This window comes from Cannabis sativa, unplaced genomic scaffold (genome assembly GCF_029168945.1).
Source record: "Cannabis sativa cultivar Pink pepper isolate KNU-18-1 unplaced genomic scaffold, ASM2916894v1 Contig3, whole genome shotgun sequence".
Classification (NCBI taxonomy): domain Eukaryota; kingdom Viridiplantae; phylum Streptophyta; class Magnoliopsida; order Rosales; family Cannabaceae; genus Cannabis; species Cannabis sativa.
This window is the reverse complement of record NW_026870039.1, coordinates 3,630,113-3,646,261: the sequence shown is the minus strand read 5'-3', so window position 1 is coordinate 3,646,261 and position 16,149 is coordinate 3,630,113.

The window sequence follows — 16,149 nt, the reverse complement described above, 5'->3', positions numbered from 1 at the left end:
TATATGTGCATTATTGTTTTGTGAACTTCTCTATGCAATTCAAAAATATAATGATTTTTTTAAAATAAAAAATAAAAAAACAAAAGCAATAACTGATTTTGAGTTAATTATATTATTTTATATACTACATTTTCTAATGTAATTAAAAAAAAGTTGTTGATATGGATGGTATAGATCGATTTATTTTTTGTGGGAATATGGATAGACTTTTGATATTTCTATTATTACATATTAATTATTATCATGATTGATTTTGAAGAATGATATTAACTTTTAGATGTTATATTTGAAGTGGAATAAACACAAATGTGTGTATATATATATATTGTATAGTAACTTCTTTATATATTCATTTCATTAATAAAATAGTATTGTGTGGTCTATATACAGGGCCGATCCTAGGCATACACGGGTTAGGCCCGCATCTAAGGTTCACTCATTTTAAGGGTCCAAATAAAAAAAAATATTTTTAAAAAATATACATATTTTTTTTAATAATTTTAAAAAATATCATTTATCTTTATAATAAGGGTCCAACAAATTTATTTTGCTTATAACTCATTTTAACTCAGAGTCAGCCTTGTCTATATATATATTCTTCTTATTATATAAGCATACGGTACTTATAATTATTAATGATTGTATCTATTTATACATATGTTATACATTGTACTATATATTATGGTTCTTATAAATTATAATTATATATATATACTTTTCTTTCTTAATAATGTAGTCTAATTAAATTACTAATGTAATTAGTAATTAAAAATCTCATAATTACTCCTTACTAAATTAAAAGATAAAAAAAAAATCATAATTATTGTAAAAGATAATATTAATATTAATCTCTTTTCATTTTCTTTTTGTTATAAATTACTAAATGTTAAATATAAATAATTAGAAAAAAAAATAAAAAATTAGCAAAAATAAATTATTAAAGAAAGAGAATGCTACATCATTTTTCAAAGATAAATATGTAATTGTATTTAATTACAATAAAAATAAATAATAAAGTAGATTAGAAATAATGTGGCGAAAAACAAAACATACATAATATATAAAGTTTGTGAAAGTAAGAGAGATAGAGATATGAAAAATAAGAAGTTTGAGAATTTATACCAGAAACATTTTAATCTATCACTTATAGAATTACATAAATATAGATAATAGATACATACATTATATATACACACAATTATTTAAAAGATAACAAAAAAGAAAAAAAATGAAGAATTGTACCGTAATGAAATTTGTCAATAAAGCTATTGTATTTTGTATTTCACTCTTAACTTGATTATCATTTCTTCAAATCTATATGTGTATATATAGTGATGAAAATACAAAAATATTCAAAGGAGTTATGGGTAAGTTAAAAGGTTGTAACTTAAGTTTTTATATTTATGTATTTATGTATAGTGATAAATATGCAATTATAAAATATGTTATGAAGAAGTGGAAAAGTTATAATATTAAATTATTTATTATTAATAATTATTAATTAATTATACTTTTTTATAAATATATGAATATAAAATAATAAAAAAAAATAAAAACTATTAAAAAAAAAGAAAATAGTGATAGAATGAATATAGAGTGCCACCTAAACTTATATTATGCTTTCCTTTATTTATATATATAGATCTTTCTCTTAATTGTATTGTATACGTGTGGACTAGAAATAGAATAGTTATATTATATTAATTCTACATCTACTATTTCCATTGATTCAAATTTTAAATATAATATTAGTTGTTCAATATTTTTTTATATATTTGATGGCTGGTATTAGAATTTTAGTAGATGTAAGTTTATTTAATTTTGTGTAATGATTTGTACTTTGTAGTCCAAGTCTAACAATGACTGAAACTGAAAGTTCTCCACAAGATGCTACACAAAATTCCCACTTACAATTGAAGAAAATAATAATGAATCTACAACAGCTCCGCCTACTAAACTATTAATTCTTCTCTTCCAACGGCAGAATCCCACTAATTATAGATGGTGAGATTGTGGAGAAAAAAATAAAAGACTAACTTCTATAGTTTGGAATCACTTTAAAAAGCAAAAAGTCAATGGTGTTGGACACCACAACACGTGAAAACGTAATTACTTTATTATTGAAAAAGTAATTACACCAAGACTTGAACACTTTTTTTATTAGACCACAATACACCAAATACTTACTCTTTAATTTAATCACTAGACACTTTTACTACACACTTGTATATAACTCACACTTTTGGGACACTTTGTATTTAGACACTTATTAAGAACACACACACACACTTGTGTATAGATAACTTAGCACACACTAAAACTTCACTTGTTTTGTGCAACCACATCCATGAGACCAAGGGTCTATTTATAGTGCCTCATGGTTGGTTGATGAAGCCTCTTCAATTTGCTAGAGAATTCTAGCATTGGGCTTGTCCCAAATAACTAGAAACATCTAGTGACTATTGTTTCTAAAAATTTCTAGAAAATTATTTTCTACTCATTTCTTACATTTATCTAAACTTTTCTACTAATCTTTGGTAATTATAATGGGCTTTGTCTTAAATTAACTAACAAATATGCAATAACTAGAAATTTCTAGAAGTTTAGAGGAGGTGATGACTTCTAACACTCCCCCTCAGCACCGACTCTTCATATTGAGTTGTTCTCTGAGTTTTTGAAATCTCGTTGTGCTGAGTCCTTTAGTGAATAAGTCTGCTACTTGATCTTCGCTCTTCACTTGGTGCATCTCTAATTTTTCCTGAAGTACTTTCTCTCTGAGAAAATGGTAATGCACCTCCACATGCTTTGTTCGAGCATGAAATACTGGATTTTCTGCCAAACGAATAGCAGACTGATTATCACAATAAAGTGGCACTGCAGAATCTGTGGATTGGTGTAAATCCTTCATTAGTTGCTTCAACCACGTACTTTCTTGAGCCGCCATTGCTGCTGCTCTATACTCTGCTTCCGTGGTTGACAAAGACACTGTTGGTTGCCTTTTGCTACACCAGGACACTACTCCAGATCCAATCTTGAATACATACCCAGTAGTTGATCGTCGGGTATCATGATCTCCAGCATAATCAGCATCGCAGTAGCCAATGATCTTAACCTCATCCCCTTTTTTATATAAGAGACCATAGTTAATGGTATCTTTGACACACCTCAGTATTCGTCGTACTACTTCCAAATGTGGCTTCTTTGGTTGCTGCATATATCGACTTACTACTCCAACTGCATAAGAAATATCTGGTCGAGTCAATGTAAGGTAGATTAGACTTCCCACCAGTTGTCGATACATTGCTCCATCTTGCAAGTCCTTCCCAACATGAGCACATAGCTTAGCATTAGCTTCCATAGGTGTTGAGATGGGCTTGCACTCGAGCATTCCAAATCTTTGCAGCAAATCTTTAGCATACTTTTGTTGACAGAGAAATAAGCCTTCCTCAGTTCGATCAACTTCTAATCCAAGGAAGTGTTTCAATTCTCCAAGCTCCTTCATTTGAAAGCGTACTAATAGGTTCTCTTTTGTTTGATAAATTTCTGCATCATCATCTCCAGTGATAATGAGATCATCGACATATACCAGAACAATTGCGATCTTTGCTTCCTTTACTTTGACGAATAAGCTTGAATCTGCATGTGCCATGGAATATCCACTTTCTACTAAAAACTCAGCAATCTTTCCATACCATGCTCGTGGAGCTTGCTTTAATCCATAGAGCGCCTTTTTCAGTTTGCAAACATAGTCAGGATGTGCTTTATCCTCAAATCCTCTTGGTTGCACCATGTATATCTCTCGATCCAGTTCTCCATGTAGAAAGGCATTCTTCACATCCATCTGCCATAGCCTCCAGTCTTTACTAGCTGCAAGTGCTAACAGAACTCGCACTGTTGTAATTTTAGCGACTGGGCTAAATGTCTCGTCATAATCTAGCCCATATTGTTGAGAGAATCCTCGAGCAACTAAGCGAGCCTTGTATCTCTCAATTGAACCGTCAGGACGAGTTTTTACCTTGTAGACCCATTTGCACGAAATGGGTTTCACTTCCTTCGGCTTTGGTACCAACTCCCAAGTCTGATTCTTTGCTAGCGCACGTATTTCTTCTTTCATAGCTCCTAGCCACTTGGAGTTTTGGTATGCCTCTTCATATGACTCTGGTTCTTTGAACTTTTCTTCTTCAGCTACAGCAGCATTAGCATATTTTGGATTTGGCTTTCGCGCTCTTGTTGATCTCCGAAGTTCTGGTTGACTATCATCATGTCCTTCTCTTTGATGCACCCCTGTTTGCGATGGATTTTGAGGTGCCTCATCCTCGCTATTTTCTTCTTCATCTGTATCTTGTGTTGTAAGTAACTCAACAATTTGCTCCGCCATTTTCTTCTGCAATTCATCTTCCATTTCTTTAGAATCTGGTAATGCTTCCTTTTGCGATGACCACCATGATGATGATTCATCAAAGACCACATTCCTTGATGTATAACATTTTCCAGTTGTAGGGTCGCAACATCTCCACCCTTTCCGTTGACTGTCGTATCCCACAAAGATACATCGTATCGCCTTCTTGTCAAATTTGCTACGTAGGTGGCTTGGCACGAACACGTAGCACACACAGCCAAATACTCGAAAGTGACTTACTGCAGGTTTACAACCCCACAATTTTTCAAAGGGTGAAATGAACCCTAACTTAGCCTGGGGAAGCCTATTGATTACATGAGCGGCTGTCTTCATACCTTCAGCCCAAAATCTCCCTGGAACATTCTTCGCATGTAGCATGCTTCAACATGTTTCTGCAAGATGGCGATTCTTCCTCTCGGCTACTCTATTCTGTTGTGGCGTATTTGCACATGTGAATTGATGGCGTACGCGGCATTCTCGAAGATACTCAAAAAATTCATCTAAGGTATATTCGCCACCGTTGTCTGTTCGGAGGCATTGGATTTTCTTGCCGACTTCTCCTTCTACTATTTCTTTAAACTCTTTAAATTTTGAAAAAGTTTCGGATTTTTCTTTCATAAAGAAAACCCATACGTACCTTGAAAGGTCGTCGATGAATGTAACCATGTACTGCATGCCGTTGATTGATGGTTGTTTGACTCGCCCAAACACGTCAGAATGGACCAGCTCCAATGGTGCTTTAGCTTTGAACTTTGAATCTTCATACGGTAATTGATGCGCCTTACCGTATTGGCAGCCAGCACATACAGTCTCTGTTCTGACCTCGAGTTGAGGAAGACCCTTCAGCATAGACTTCTTCATAATCACCTTGAGTTTATGATAACTGACATGTCCTAGCCTTGCATGCCACAAATCTGTTGTTTCATTCTTCCGAGTGTTGTCTACATAAGCGGACTCTGCTGACATTACATAGAGAGACTCTAAGCGGCATCCTTTCATCATCGGTGTTCCAGAGATTTCAAGATCTTTGTAGATCTTGACATCTTGAGGGCCAAATACAACATGGTGGCCTGTCGCCGTAAGTTGTGCCACTGATAGTAAGTTTTTCTTCATCCCAGGTACATGGTAGACATCCTGGAGTGAAACTTCTTTTCGGCTGAATCTCGGGATGATTGTTATTTTACCGATGTGCGCGATCGGTAATCTTGAGTTGTTGGTTGTCACCACAACGCGACCACCTTTATATTCTGTCATATCTTGCAGCTTCTCTTCATCTCCTGTCATATGATTTGAGCAGCCAGAGTCGACTATCCAATCGTTATTGTAGTCGATCTTTCCTGGAACAGAAGCTGTCAAAGCTAATTCTTCTTCCTCCACTGCGAATGATGCTTCTGCGTCCCATTCTTCATCGCTTGTCCTTTCTGCATTTGATGTGGCTGCATTGCCTTCTGCAGTTTTCTTCTTGAACCAACAACTTTTAGCCATGTGGCCATACTTGCCACAGTTGTAGCATTTTCCATCAAATTTATTGTTATTCTTTGATTGACCACCCCGTTTGTCTTTATTCTGAGCTCCCCCTGTTTGGGAGCTCCCATGATGACTATCCTTGTCATCATGTTTTCTAGTATTTCTACTAGTATTTGGTCGGGGTCGTCCTTTCTTATCTCTACTAAAGAGTGCTTCTTCATCACTCTTTAATGAGACTCCAGACGTTTGCTTAGCTAACGCTTCTTGGTCAGCTAGCAAGTTTTCTAACTCAACAAGAGAAGGTTGGCTTGGCCAACCTTGTATTGCAGCAATAAAAGTTCTATATTCTGGCCTTAATCCATGAATAATAATTCTTCTAATTCTAGCATCTGACATGCCAGCACCAGAGTCTAATGCAGAGATTTCGCGACAAAGAGATTTTACCTTGGTGAAGTATTGGTTGATCGTCATGTCGCGCTGCCTGATTGAGAGAAGCTCATTCTCCAGAAGCTGCAATCTTGTATCATTCTTCTTGGTGAACAGCGATGCAAAAGTATCCCATGCTTCCTTCGGTGTCTTCGCCGGCCTGATGTGCTCCAACATCTCATCTTCGACTGTGGTCCGAATCGCAAACATGGCTTTGCCCGCTTTAATCTTCCATTTCTTTAAAGTGGATGCATCCTCTGGTTGTGTGACTTCATTGCCACCAACGATCTCCCATAAGTCTTGGCCTTGGAGATATGTCTCCATGTGCATCGACCACGTGTTGTAATTTTGGTTGTTAAGTTTCTTAATTCCGCCGACCACTTGAAGGTCACCCATCGTGCAAACTCTATAGTACTAAACCACACACGATCACTCTAAGAAACTCAACAAAGGACTCTTTCGGAACGAACTCGATCCGGCTCTGATACCACTTGTTGGACACCACAACACGTGAAAACGTAATTACTTTATTATTGAAAAAGTAATTACACCAAGACTTGAACACTTTTTTTATTAGACCACAATACACCAAACACTTACTCTTTAATTTAATCACTAGACACCTTTACTACACACTTGTATATAACTCACACTTTTGGGACACTTTGTATTTAGACACTTATTAAGAAAACACACACACACACACTTGTGTATAGATAACTTAGCACACACTAAGACTTCACTTGTTTTGTGCACCCACATCCATGAGACCAAGGGTCTATTTATAGTGCCTCATGGTTGGTTGATGAAGCCTCTTCAATTTGCTAGAGAATTCTAGCATTGGGCTTGTCCCAAATAACTAGAAACATCTAGTGACTATTGTTTCTAAAAATTTCTAGAAAATTATTTTCTACTCATTTCTTACATTTATCTAGACTTTTCTACTAATCTTTGGTAATTACAATGGGCTTTGTCTTAAATTAACTAACAAATATGTAATAACTAGAAATTTCTAGAAGTTTAGAGGAGGTGATGACTTCTAACAAATGGAATTGAAAAGACTATTAATTGCAACTCTTGTGAAAAACAATTAGGAGGAACAAGAAAAAATAGAACTGCACATTTGCATGAACATTCCAAGAGATGTCCTCTTAGAAAACATCGAGACATAAAGCAAACCATCTTGAATCCAAATCAGAGAAAAGATGGAACTACTACACTCGGTGCTCACACATTTGTCTAAGAATTTTCAAGGGAGGAGCTTGCCAAAATGATCATTTTACATGAGAGTGAGAAGACCAAAATATATATATATATATATATTGAGCAACAATCAATGTAGAATTGTAGTCACAATTGATATGGACAACCACTAATCAAAAAAGGGGTTACATGGTGGTAACTACACACTACATCGATGACTTATAGTTTTTGCGCAATCAAATTATAAGGTTAGTTTACTAGTACACCTTGTATATTGATAACTTACAATTGATTACTTATATACTATTGTTATAGTGAGATTTTTCTCACCTAGAAACTCGAGACCAGACTCTTGTTTGAAGGACACGTATACTCAATTTCCCCAAGGAAAGCTGAGATGTCAATGAGAGACTCCTCGAGTTTAAACCTCGCCTGAGCTAAACTCAGCGAGATGATGCGAATATGACCAAGTCTAATCGCATTCTCAAGGCTTGCATTATGTAGGACCAAGGAACGGGTTTAACTCGCATATACCACGATATATGCGAGTATCCTCTCGATCCTCCTGCAAAAACATAGAGATCGATCCTCTATAAAGCGAGCTGGTCCCGATGACCCAACAGCCTCGATAAACCAATATAGACTCGCATGTCTTGGTTCTATCAGCTCGTTATACGATGTCCGTAAATGCGACTATACAATGACGCAGACATCTTAAACTCAACTAAGTGTTAGGTGTATTCTAAGTCCACGAGCTTATGCAAGAATATGAACAGTCAACTCGCACATTAGAAGTCGCATACGTTGCTGTATTTAGTGAATAGAAACTGTTCTTTATTTATTAAATGTTTACGTTTTTCAGCTTAATTATTGTAAATCAATGTACAAACGGATTGACAATGAATGCAATCGTTGTGTAAATAATCGGACACTTGCTTTGTATATAAAGGAGTGATCCACCGTGAAAGGGGACACCTACAGAATCTTTGCAACAGTGGACTAAGCAGACAGTGATCTGATTGAACCACTATATTCCCTCGTGTTCTTTGTATTTCCAGTTTTCATTAAGTATTTGTGTTCTAAGTTTGAGTACTCGCCATTCTAGGTTGAATACTCGCACTTATTCATCATATTATTATTATAATTATTATTGTTATTATTTATTTTGGTGTTGTGAAATTCTTTCAATAACATTTGGCGCCGTGGTCGCGGTTGACTACTTCACCAAGTGGGCTAAGGCAAAGGCACTTGCAACTATTACAGTAGCCAAACTACGCGAGCTTGTCTATAACTCCATAATCTGTCAATTTGGCATCCCTTACAAACTCATCTCAAACAACGCAAAGCAATTCGATTGTAAGGAAATGCGACAATTGTGCGATGAGTTGGGAATTAAAAAGGTTTTTTCAGCAGTCGCCTACCCACAGAGCAATGGGCAGACAGAAGCCGTCAACAAGATAATCAAACATACCATCAAAGGAAAACTCAAAGAGCGTAAGGGGGTATGGCCAGAAGAACTTTCGCAAGTTTTATGGTCATATAACACAATTCCCCGATTCACGACTGGTGAAACTCCTTTCTCGCTCTCCTATGGATGCGAAGCTATGGTACCAGTCGAGTTTGGGGCAGGTTCCCTGCGAAGAGATGTTTTCAACATTGTCCAGAATGAAGAAAAACAATTGCTCCACCTTGACCTTTTAGAAGAAAAGCGCGACCAGGCTCACCTGAAAAATGTGGCTTATCAGCAGCGAACTGCGCGGTATTTCAACTCTAAGGTCAAGGAGAGAATTCTGCGAGTAGGGGATTTGGTTCTTCGAAAAGTCATGCCAAACACGAAAAACCCAGCGCATGGGGTTTTCGGAGACAATTGGGAAGGACCATACCTCATCGCTGAGAAGATTGGTAACGCAACATATCGACTTGCAGAACTCAATGGTACTGCACTTCAAAGAGCCTGGAATGGCGAAAGTTTGAAGTTTTATTATCAATAGTACTCGCAGTATATCATATGTACTCGTATGTATTTATACTTAGTCAATTTATCTATAAATGTTCTAAGTATAGGGGGTATATAGCCCACTTTGTACTATTGATTAACTTGTTCTTTATAAAAGTTAAATTTTTCTCGAGTTTTAAAAAATTCATTTTTACCTTAGCATTTTTTACACCAAGATGTAAATAATACCACAATCAAAATAGCAAAAGACGCGAGTACCCGTGTACTGCGAATATGATAACATAAATAAATATCCCCGAAGGGATATATGTTGTTCGAAATATTAAAAACCATAAAGAGAAATTTGTCTAAGTACAAATCGCGAGTACCCGCGTACCGCTTAAAAAGTTTGGCAAAATATTCATAAAGTAAGTAAACTAAGCATTGGGAGCGAAAGAGGCAGTTGGAGTAGCGGATTCATCTGCGACTTTGCTGGCAGCCTCGTCAGCAACCTCTTCAGTATTCGCAGCATCAGTGTCCTCTGGAAAGAGATTTCCCCCACCTCCTTGGGTCTGCATAGGTGACATAGCTCGAAAAGCCTCAGCCATCTCAGCCGCCTCTGCCTCGAGGATCGAGAAGTCGAAGTCTAGAATCTTGGAAAGAGTTGTGTATATGTAGTCAGAGACCGTCTGGTCATATTGTTTCTTCCCATTCTCCTTCTCGGCCTCCAAGTCGCGAGACATCTCCTCAATCTTTGCCTTAGAGTTCTTGGCTTCAAGTTCGACTTGCTTACGGAATTCCTCGAGCTCTTTTTCCTTGTTAGTCGCTTCCTGCTTCAGCTTCTTGACATTATCCTGAAGCTGGACATTCTGCTTCTTTAAAAGATCAACTTCCTTGGAACCAGCAACGAAAGCCTTCGAAAACATAGTCATAAACTACGAAGCCAACTCTGCAGAGCGAGGCATAAGTTCCTCAGAGGGAGTCCTCTTAACCTTTGACATGAACTCCTCGCCCACGAACTTCTCCTGAAGAACTAGAAAATCGCGAGCTCGAACAGCTAGATCGATCACAACTTTCTTCCCCTTGTCTTGTGAGGGCCTCTCCAGCTTCTTGGACGTATCAGCAGCTAGAGTAATCACGATGTCACTTTTCCTTTTTTTCAGGAACGACAGGAGAAGTCGTCGCTGTTCCGGTCTTCGGCTTGCGATTGAGAACAGGAGCTTGCTTCAAGAAAGTCATTTCTACGAAGACAAGAAAAGATAAGTTAAAATATAAACAATGACTCATATATATATATACCGCATATATGCGATGTGTTACCTGATGTTGGTCGAGAGGTCTGTTTAGAAAGACGTTTGTCTATCTTCTCCTTTTGCTTCTCAGACGGCTCCTTGTATACTGGCTCCCGATGAAGGCTGGCGTTCTTTGGAATTAACTTGTGCTCCCGCAGCTTCAAGGTCGTGCACAGTATTCGCCAGTCGCGATCTTGAACAAGGAGGCAACCGAGAACTTCAGCGATTTCTCTGCTAACCGATTCCAGTACGGGTCAAGCCGGTCTATCTGCAAACAGTAAGGAAGAGCGTGTTAGATCATATCACAAGGTAATATGAAAATTAACTAAGTCTTAAAGTGTGCGACGTACTAGGTCGACGATTAAAATCAGTCCTAATTCTTGGTACTTTAAACACGTAAAACCACTTAGATTTCTAATCCCCCATATTGGAAACCATGTCTTCCACCCTGTTGATTTCAGAAGTAGCCCATTTACTGAAGCAATAGAAGCCGTTGTGAAGGCCCACGCTTTTTATGTCATAAAAGTAGCTGAAGTCCTCCATCGAAGGCTCCTTATGTGCGTATTCCATGTACATCGCATAAAACCCGAGGGCTATGCGATAACTGTTTGGGGTTAATTGAAAGGGGGATATATCATATCGCTTAAGAATAGCAGCGATGAATGGGTGAAAAGGAAGCGATACCCCACAGCGGAGAATGGGTATAGAAACAACCACATTCTCTATAGGTATTATCGCAGGATTGGTGAAAGGTAGATGCGGTCTCTGGGTAGGACGAGGACGCATGGTACTGAGGCGTAGCAGATTTAACCTTGTATACGCGGTTAGGTCGGACTTGGTGACTTGCAAAACCAAATCCTCGCATGAGAAGGGCTCGTCCAGTTGAGTGTTGTCCACTGAGTCAGTCCCGCTCCCTTTTGCGTCCTCCTCTTCCTCTGACTCGCGGTCTGGAGCCTCCCAGTCCTCACCCATCTCCTCGACTTCGGCATCAGGAGCATGCCTAGAATTAACAAGGTGTTCACGAGCTGACACCGTAGACTCGCTATCACGAATCTCGATGGTCCTTGGTTCAGCGAGCTCCTAAACCATCCTTTCTATATCTACGGAGGACAACGGGCCTAGCTCCGCATCTCCGGCAACTGGAGTCTCCACTTCTGAGATCGAGGTCGGGATGAAGCTATCCTCCTCGTCTTGGTCGCCATCGAAAGCATTGCCTCCAAAGCCAAACATCTGGCTTTCCGACAAGTCGCTCATCTAAAAGATAGAAGATCTTTTCAGTGTGGTGAATGTGCAAAAACAATACAAGTGACCTCACCCGCATAAGAAATTCAAAAAAATTCTCTGGAAGGCTAATTCGGATTCTCGCGAAAACCTAATCAGCCCACCAAGGCATAAAATCGCAAGTGTGCGACTAAAAGAATATCTCAAAAAACGGTTGGGAGTTACCCAGTGACCCAAAGGGCATGCATTTACGAGCATGACCCTGAAGTTATATACTGGGAAACACCCACCGTTTCGAGAAATCTAACCAATCACAACCTGTGAGTATATCACGCATATCCGACTAGCGGTATATCTCAAGAAACAGCTGAGGAATCTCATATATCTCAAGGGGCATGCCTTTCTCGCATAAACCTTGGGCTAACGGAAACACCTCACTGTTTCGAGCAAACCTACTAGTCGAAATATACGGTTCTATGGGAACAGGGAACGCTGGCGTATGTCGCAAATGGCTGGGTGTATCGCAGTACCTCAAGGAAAATGCGATCGCACGCATGAGCATTGGAATACGGCGACACACCCACCATTTGAAAGACTTAACAATTATCCCCACAACAAAATATACAGAGAATATAGAGAAAACCCTAAGTTCTAAACAAAGGGTAAAAGCGATAAAATCCTCAGAATTCTTAAAGGAAGCAGATATGCGAGTATTCAAGATGCTCATCCAAATACTCGCGAGTATTCCAGAGATAAGCAATCAAAAAGGTGCGAATATTCAAAATATTCTTCCTGAATTGGCGGTTATGCCAATTACAGGTCTGTTTTCTCCTACGGATTACCCAGTTCTAACAAGGTGTAAAACTCTATGTGTATTTCCTACAACTAAGCATGCATTTTCAACCTTTTTTCCAAAAACATTCAGAAGTGTAAGGCTTTTTCTCAAATCCAGAAACAAAAAATTCAAAAGAAGATTCGAAAAACTAACCTTGGGATTCAATGCTCCTCTGTAAATAGTCTCGATCGTTTCGAGAAGCTGTGACAATTCAAAAGGGGCAGAACAGAAATTTGTTTGAAAAAGGGGGTTTCTTGCCTTTGAAAAGCTTCAGGTGAATGGAGAAAATGAAAATGAGAGGGAAAGTAAGAAAATTGTTTCGTATCTGAGGACTTAAATACCAATACCCCTCATAAATTGGGATTGTGACACGTTGCAACAGGAATGCCTAAGGTCACCCCATCCAACGGCCAGCCATGGGCACGCCTACATGAAAACTGAAGAATTTCATGACGTGGCACCATAAATAGGATAAAATGAAATAATTACAGCCGTCATTTTTCGAAACCCTCGATGGGACAACCAAAGGTCACCACCTCGTGATAACCTTTTACCTGTCTCTCGCGTATAGTTTCCCTCATGACCGCACCTGTCCACTCGCGAAACTAGGGGCATGTGTTATAGTGAGATATTTCTCACCTAGAAACTCAAGACCAGACTCCTATTTGAAGGACACATGTACTCAATTTCCCCAAGGAAAGCTGAGATGTCAATGAGAGACTCGTCGAGTTTAAACCTCGCTTGAGCTAAACTCAGCGAGATGATGCGAATATGACCAAGTCTAATCGCATTCGCAAGGCTTGAATTATGTAGGACCAAGGAACGGATTTAACTCGCATATACCACGATATATGCGAGTATCCTCTCAATCCTCCTGCGAAAACATAGAGATCGATCCTCTATAAAGCGAGCTGGTCCCGATGACCCAACAACCTCGATAAACCAATATAGACTCGCATGTCTTGGTTCTATCAGTTCGTTATACAATGTCCGTAAATGCGACTATACAAGGACGCAGACATCTTAAACTCAACTAAGTGTTAGGTGTATTCTAAGTCCACGAGCTTATGCAAGAATATGAACAGCTAACTCGCACATTAGAAGTCGCATATGTTGCTTAGTGAATAGAAAATATTCTTTATTTATTAAATGTTTATGTTTTTCAGCTTAATTATTGTAAATCAATGTACAAACGGATTGACAACGAATGCAATCGTTGTGTAAATAATCGAACACTTGCTTTGTATATAAATGAGTGATCAACCGTGAAATGGGACACCTACAGAATCTTTGCAACAGTGGACTAAGCAAACCGTGATCTGACTGAACCACTATATTCCCTCGTGTTCTTTGTATTTCCAGTTTTCATTAAGTATTTGTGTTCCCAGTTCGAGTACTCGCTATTGTAGGTTGAATACTCGCACTTATTCATCATATTATTATTATAATTATTATTGTTATTATTAATTTTGGTGTTGTGAAATTCCTTCAACAACAACTATTACTAATTAGTTATTTTTATCATAATTATAGGTTTATATATGTGTCTGCCCCACATAATGTGAAAATACTAACAAAAGAGTTGATGGAGTATTTGGTTGCATGGTCCATTGATTATAAAGTTATTTACTTTGACTTTAGATAACTGTAGTAATATTTCTATGATGGATAAGATGAAAGAAAAATTGAGAAATGATAATTTACTGTTACAAGGGGAATTACTTCATATAAAATGTTGTGCACATATCTTGAATTTGATTGTTCAACAAGGTTTAGGTGCAATTCAAGATGGGATAGAAACTATTCATGAGAGTGTAGTTTATTGGACCACAACACCTAAGAGTGAAAAAAATTTGAGGAGGCTAACGATGGATTAAAGTTTTCAAGTAATAGAAAGTTAGTTCTCGATTGTAAAACTAGGTGGAATTCTACTTATTTGATGCTTATGAGTGTCACTGTGTATAAGGATGTCATCAATCACCTAGTATAAACTGAGAAAACTATAAACAAGCACCTAGTGATCGAGATTGGATTTTAGCAAAATTGATGTGTGACAAATTGAAATTATTTTACAATGTGACTGAGATGTTTTCAGGAACCAAATATCCCATTACTATGACTAGTCACGTAGGTTTTTTTTTTTTTTGAACAAACTATTCACCTACCTTTTCAATTGTATTTATATATAAATATTTTTTAAATTAAATTAAATAAAAAATAAAAAATTGAGAAAATTAAAGAGAGATTAAATAGAAGTATTTAGAGTAATTTGAGAGTGACATTTCACCGCCTCATATCTCTCCTTTATATATATAGGGCAAGACTATGGTAGGACTTAGCATAAGTTCCCTACTGGTAGGGAAGCTTTTTTGACCATTGATTTTAAATCATGTGTTATTAAGATATAAAGTATATACTCTTACGATAGGACTGCTTATATACAATTAAAACTTTATACATATTATAATAATATTTAATTATATATTTATTTAAAAAAATAAAATAATATTAATAATTAAAAAAATAATAATTTTTAATTTAAATTATTATTATTTTTTTAAGTTAACTTGAATTATTTTTATATAGGTATTTATTTTAAAAAATAATAATTTTACTTATGAATTTTTCTATTAATTTTTTTTATAGTAATAGTTAACTATAACAAAATTGATTAATTAGATACTTTCGCCACTAATTTATTTACATACATAATTTGACCATAATTATCTTTTAAATTAATTTATTTTATTATTATTTTTTATCAAGAAAGATAATTTTTATTAATCAAACCAAGTCCATTACATCCACAAAAGGATTCCCCTTCAAAAGAAAAACTTACAACTTTTTCACATTTTTAAGAACAATTTATCTATACTAGACAACTTTCTTTTCTATACAAGATTAAATCTATTTTTGAGGCTCTCTTTAATGCTACTTCTATACAACTCGGATTCATATACTTTTTCTTATGAGAATTGCTAAAGGCATCATTGGTGTCTAGCACCCTCCTCGGTGTCATGCTGCAGCGATATTGGTATAATTAAGTATCAAATTCTATATAACTTAGAGAATAGCTTTTAGGGAATATCGATAATCAATCGTGGGGCGCCACCTATAGCAGGTACTGAGCATCACTAGTGCCCAATAGCAATGTTATTTTCTTACTTAAATTTCAATTTAGCCAAATATCATAAATTGCACCTGCTAACACATTCTTATGAACATAATATCATTTTTATGAAACATTCTAATATTTTTTTTATTTTTAAAATTATATATGTATTTTTTAAAAACATATTTTTTTTCAATAACAAAAAAAAATTAAAATAACGAAGTCCATTAACTTAAAGCCAAATAAATAAAGCCTATT